The sequence below is a fragment of the Lathyrus oleraceus genome, chromosome 6, assembly GCF_024323335.1.
Source record: "Lathyrus oleraceus cultivar Zhongwan6 chromosome 6, CAAS_Psat_ZW6_1.0, whole genome shotgun sequence".
Classification (NCBI taxonomy): Eukaryota; Viridiplantae; Streptophyta; class Magnoliopsida; order Fabales; family Fabaceae; genus Lathyrus; species Lathyrus oleraceus.
The window spans coordinates 131,033,892-131,040,652 of NC_066584.1; positions in this window are offsets into that span (position 1 = coordinate 131,033,892).

Here is a 6,761-nt window from a genome sequence, read left to right on the forward strand (position 1 = left end):
TGCTCTAATATCCTCGGAGAGTTGTAGATTCAATTAAGGTATTTTTCCCTTGCTGGAACATCTTAATTCTATCATATAAGATGCTGCTTCGACCCGATACAGAGAATCTCACTTTTACTGTTTGAGATGCTGCTTCATCAATATGAAGAGTCTCATTTCAGATTTTTTTAGAGATACTGCTCTAATATCCTTGGAGAGTCTTAGATTCAATTAAGGTATTTTTCCCTTGTTGGAACATCTTAATTCTATCATATAAGATGCTGCTTCGACCCGATACAGAGAATCTCACTTTTACTGTTTGAGATGCTGCTTCATCAATATGAAGAGTCTCATTTCAGATTTTTTTAGAGATACTGCTCTAATATCCTTGGAGAGTCTTAGATTCAATTAAGGTATCTTTCCCTTGCTGGAATATCTTAATTCTATCATATAAGATGCTGCTTCGACTCGATATAGAGAATCTCATTTTTACTGTTTGAGATGCTGCTTCATCAAAATGAAGAGTCTCATTTCAGATTTTTCTTTAGAGATACTGCTCTAATATCCTCAGAGAGTCTTAGATTCAATTAAGGTATCTTTCCCTTGCTAGAATATCTTAATTCTATCATATAAGATGCTGCTTCGACTCGATATAGAGAATCTCATTTTCACTGTTTGAGATGCTGCTTCATGAATTTGAAGAGTCTAATTTCAGATTCTTTTAGAGATATTGCTCTAATATCCTCGGAGAGTCTTAGATTCAATTAAGGTATCTTTCCCTTGTTGGAATATCTTAATTCTGTCATATAAGATGCTGCTTCGACTTGATACAGAGACTCTCATTTTTACTGTTTGAGATGCTGCTTCATCAATATGAAGAGTCTCATTTCAGATTCTTTTAGAGATACTGCTCTAATATCCTCGGTGAATCTTAGATTCAATTAAGGTATCATTCCCTTGTTGGAATATCTCGATTATATCATGTAAGAAACTGCTCCGTTGATCCCCAGAGAATATCATGTTTTCTGTTCAAGACAATGTTCTGCTAATTTTCAAAAAGTCTCAGATACCATTGAGGTATCGTTCTATTGTTGGAATATCTCGATCATGGCATCCAAGATGTTGTTATGATAATTCCCAGAGAGTCTTGATTGTTTTATTTTACCTTTCGATAACCTTTTCTTACTGTATGTCTCACTGCATTTTGTTTCCGCATTTCTTCCTTACATCTCAAAGGATAAAATTCGGGTCTTTTAAGTATTTAATTATCTTGCACCGCGAATGTACGAAGAATGTTGTCATTCGTATTTTCTGGTTCAAGGTAATTAAATAGGGGCAGCTGTCATACCCCAATTTTGTCCCTACCTTGATACAATTTTCATCTAATCCATGACCCTACTGCACATGCATACATTTATTATTTCAAAAAAAAATGGGTAACCGGTTACCCTAATCAGGGTAACCGATTACCCAGACCAAAAACTATTTTTTTGGCCATTTTGGGACTGTGTAACCGATTACCCTAATCAGGGTAAACGATTACACCTGCGCAGACAGCAGAAATAACTCTGTTTTTTACACAGAGGACCCTTTGGTTCACCCACTTCAACCCCTTTGCTTCCCCTATAAATAGAGCACTATCATCACTCATTTTTCAAGCTTAAAAGCCACAAAACCTCTGTCCAAATCACATTCAAGCTCCCTCTTTTCAACCTAAACCCTAACTCACCCAAACCCTATTTTCTTCTTTGAACCACCCAACCACCATGTAAAAATCCACAATCTCCACACAACCAAAACAATAGCAAACTTGTAACCTTTACTTACATAATCATTCACCACCACCACATAAACATACAACTTTCTTCCCTTCAACTTTTCTACCACAACAACCATAGCCACCCTCTTCTAAGCTTTTTGCTTCATTCTCAAACCCAAACACAACAACAACCTAGTTTTGACACCACAATCTTGGTAATATTTTGGACTCAAACTCCTTGATATTTTTGGTTTTGTTTTGTGTTTAAAAAATGGATTTTTACTCTTGGGTTGTATTTTGAGAGATATTTGAGTCAACTTTGAGACAAGTGGTTTTTGTTGGGTTTACACCCTTTTGGGGATTTTTTTGCTCTTATTACTTTTTATCCACCATTTTAAATCAAACTTTGTTTCTTGTTATCATTTACATTTATTTGGTTGATGAGATCTATTAGATCATGACTATGGTTGTTTAGAGTTGATAAAACCTTCAATGTTTCAAACCTATTAATGATTGATCAATAGATCCTTCATGATACTTTGAGGCATTGATAGGTTGCCTCTATTTCAACCATGTTTGGGTCATTTGATACATAGATGAAACCATTTCCTTTACATTGTTTCTTGTTATCATTTAATATTTATTGTTGACTTATTTTCATATTTATTTGGTTGATGAGTTCTATTAGATCATGGTCATGGTTGTTTAGAGTTGATTAAATCTTCAATGTTTCAAACCTATTAATGGTTGATCAATAGATCATTCATGATACTTTGAGGCATTGATAGATTGCCTCTATTTCACCCATATTTGAGTCATTTGATGCATAGATGAAACCATATTCTCTATAGTAACTATAAGACCCTAATTTTGACCCTAAGATCCCTCAAGGCATCATATCATTGCATTTTGCATTTGCCTCAAGGATCATAGCATCTTGGCTCTTTACCCTTGGGGTGGGACTTGTGTGAGTTGGTTTGATACCACCAAACATGTTTGAATTTTATATTATTTCTTTTCTTATTTTGTTTACTAACCAAAAGCACAAAAATATGTCACTAACTTGTTTTGTTTTGAAGCTTGAGCAATCATGTAATCCAAGGCTCCTAGGAGACCCCTATGCTCAAAGAATGGCCAGGTGAAGGTCAAAGCAAGCATGACAATGGTTCAAAAGGATATAAATCATCATATATGCCTCCCAAGTATCTCAATTTTTCAATTTGATCAAGATAAACCAAAGGGCTTGAGGATTGTTTCCCAAGGAAACCCTAATTCAACTGTGCATCAACTATGCCTTGCCCATGAAGCAACCTCAACCCATGATAAAATACAATAAAGGGAAGTTCTTTAATTCATCATTTCATCCATATTTGAGCTTATTTTAGTGTCCTCAATCATCAATTCATCAAGATTTGAAGTTTGGACTTGAGAAGTTGATCAGTCAATTCATCTGACTATTTTGAAATCCACTGAGACCTAACTTTTGATGTGTTTGTCAAATGGATATGACCCCAAGATAACAAATGTTATTAAGAACCATATTAACAACTTTCATGTTCATAAAAAAGGGATTTGAAGCTTGGAAGGTCATCATCTATTTCAAAACATTATAGGTCATTTTGACTGAAACCCTAATTTTGGGTCAATTTCCCAAGGACCTAACTCACTCATTTTTTTTATGATTTTGAGGTTGGATCAAATGAATTGGAAATTTTAAAATGTATAATTAATTTTTTATGTTGAACAAATTTTCATAATCCTAAAATAAACATGTGTGATAATGCAAAACATTATAGGTCACTTTGGACCAAAGTCATTGAAATGTGAAAAAGTCCAACTTCAAGTGCCCATAACTTTCTCATAACAAATCCAAATTATGAAACATTTGAGTCCAATTTGATTTTCTTGAAAAGATATACAACTTTGATGTTCAAGGTTTTGTCATTTGATGCTTGAATAATTGAAACATAAGGGCTTGAAGTTGGTCCATTTTGGCTAAATTCTCATGCACATGTTTTGCACCTTGAACTTTATGACCAATTTTAATTAATTTCCCAACTCCAAATGGATTTTTTTTCAACATAACTATTGTTCCTCATGTCAAGACCTTTCCAACCATTACCCACAAGGCCATGTTTCATTTTGGCAAGAGGCATTTTCGAAGAGGAGAAGATTCATGTGCATTTTTGGAAACATTGTTAAAACTTCATGCACACTCCAATTCAATTACATGTACACGTCCATTTCAGCTCAATTACATTTCAGCATGCCAAATCAATTGCATTTGGGCCCTCCATGCGCCTGTACAGGCCCATGCATGGAGGCCCTCACTTCATGCACACATGAGATTTGCCTTGCTTCCATCAGCATTTGCTATAAATAGAGGTGCTCAGCTTCATTCCAATCCAACCTCAAGGCGCCTTATATGCTGCAGAACTCGATCCAAACCTCACTCAAAAGGAATTTTGCAATTTCATTTCCATTTTTCAGATCCAATTTTCAACTTCCTTGGTTGATTATTGGACTCTAATTCCTTAGCCTAGCCCTATTTCCATCTCAATAACGAGCTGCTATCAAGAATTGGGAGAGATCGTGCTCCATAGATCTGTATTTGAAAGGTTGATATCCAAACTTTTTCAATTCGAAACTCATTAATTCTTGATCATTTCTTGTGTTTCTTGGCTCCTCTGAAGTCCTCTCATAAGAGGCAATTGAATTATGCATTTAATTTTGTAAATCCATCAAGTTGAGTTTGAACTCCATTATTTTCCATCTCTGATTTCTCTTCCTATGAGGATCTAGAGTGAAAGCCAATGGCACAGGGGTGATGTACATCACCCCAGCTTTCCAATGACATGAGGACCGCTTGTTTTGGTTGAGTTTTTCATACATGCAAGTCTGGCCGGAGTTCATGTACTCGCCGGAGAAGACGGTGGTGTACACCACCGTCCCTTTGCCAGATTGATTATGGACCGTTTGATCACATCTCCAGATCTAATGACAACCTTCCATCGTTATGACTTTTTTTAATTGTTTATGTTTCTCATTTGACTCTGGACTATGGTGAGCGCGCGCACGAGGACCTCTGGATCTTCCATGTTATTTAATGAAATAGATCCTACGCGCTAGGATTTTTGTTATTTCTGATTTAATTCATTTTATTTTCTTAATTCCATTTTATTTCAAAAATTCATATCTCTCTCATTTTAAATCCAAAAAATATGGGACCAATTGCATTATTTTTATTTTTAATTCTAGTTTCTAAAAATGATTTTTAATATTTTTTTATTTTTCCATTTGATATTTTTTGTGAATTTTCTCTTCTCAGGTTATTTTTAATTCATTTTAAATAGTTTCCAATATTCAAAAAATGCAAAAATATTTTCTTAACCTCTTTGAATGATGATGAATCTATGAAAAATATTCTCATCAATTTATTAATTGATTTGAGATTTATTTGAGTTTTAGTTCAATTAGGTTATTTTTTATTCATTTTTAATTGTTTAAAAATAGTTTCTGGTTTCTAAAAATGCTAAAAAAATTTGTCAAACTTTGTTTGACCTTGTTGAACTTAGGATGATCCATTTGGACTTTTCAAAGTTTATTTGAAATGGATTTGAAGTTTGACCTTTAATTGTTTATTTTAATTCAAGTATTATTTTAATTTTCAAAAATACCAAAAAATATTTTATTTGTTTCTTGACTTCTAAGTTTCATTTTGCTTCTGTTTACTATTGTTTGACCTTGATTCCATTCATCTTTGGTCAATGTACTTTGCTTATTTCATTTGAATTCCATTTATGTACATTCTTATTCATCTTCTTCTTCATCTTTCTTTTTTCTTTTTGATCAATGAGTTAAAGATTGATGGTTAGCCTTGACATATGGGAGGCTTAACCTTCCTTGATTCAAATCTAATTCATCTTGATCAAAGATCAAGTGAATGGCTTTGCATTAAGGATAGGTTGCTTCTTGGTCAAGCAAAAAACCTAAATCAATACAAGATCATTCTTCTTTTCTTTTGGCATGGCAAGTTGTAGGAGATTGGCTTACTAGTCATGGTCTCTAACTTGTGTTTGTTGCCTATAGTTTTATTGACCGGCCTCAGATAGGTGTGACTACTACATTAGTCCACTTACGATGGCTTAACATAGCGCTAAATTGCCTTATGGCACACTAACATTGACTATTAACACTAACTTTTAATTCAAGTCTTTAATTCCTGCAATTTACTTTAATGCAATTTAATATTCTTGTACATTAATTCATTTGCTTTTGCCCTTTTCCCACTTGAGCTCATGTTTATGTTAATGCATTTTGCCTTTTGCTCACTTGAGCACATTATTGTGTATATACTATTGTGCTTGTTTTGTTTTGATTGTGTGAACCAAATGCAAATGGACAAAGGACTTAGATTTTAGGACCTTACCTAAGCTAATAGAGTTTGAAGAGCAACTATGCCTCATGCCTTTAGAGTGCTTAAAATGTCAAAGAGCAACTAGGCCTCATGCCTTTAGAATGCTTAAAGCTTGAAGATGAACATTGAAAGGACCAAATTCTAAACTCCCTCTTGTCCATTCTTTATTTGTTTTATGGAACTTTTTGATTTGTGTGTTCTTGTGCTAGGGATTCCAAAACTTGCCAATTAGAAGAACCATTGTCATGAGCATCCAAAGTGAGAGATACAAAAGCCATTGGAAGATTCCTAGGAGCTTGATTTGTGTGCTTGATTGCTTGAGATATTTGCTTATTGCTTGATAATTCCAAAAGATGGGAGCTACTTGGATCATTACTATGATCTCAAGAAGGGAACTCCATTAGTGGTTTTATTTCTCTTCCTTCATATTTGTATGTTTAGGACTTAGCCATTCTTCTTCTTCCCTCCACTCTAACCCAAGCCAAACTTTTGTGTAAACATTAACATTTACTTTCAAATATTAGAAACCTAAGCACTATGCTTTTGATTTTCCAAACTTCTTTTGATAACACTTATTTTGAATTGAATCCTTAAGTCAACTTTGAC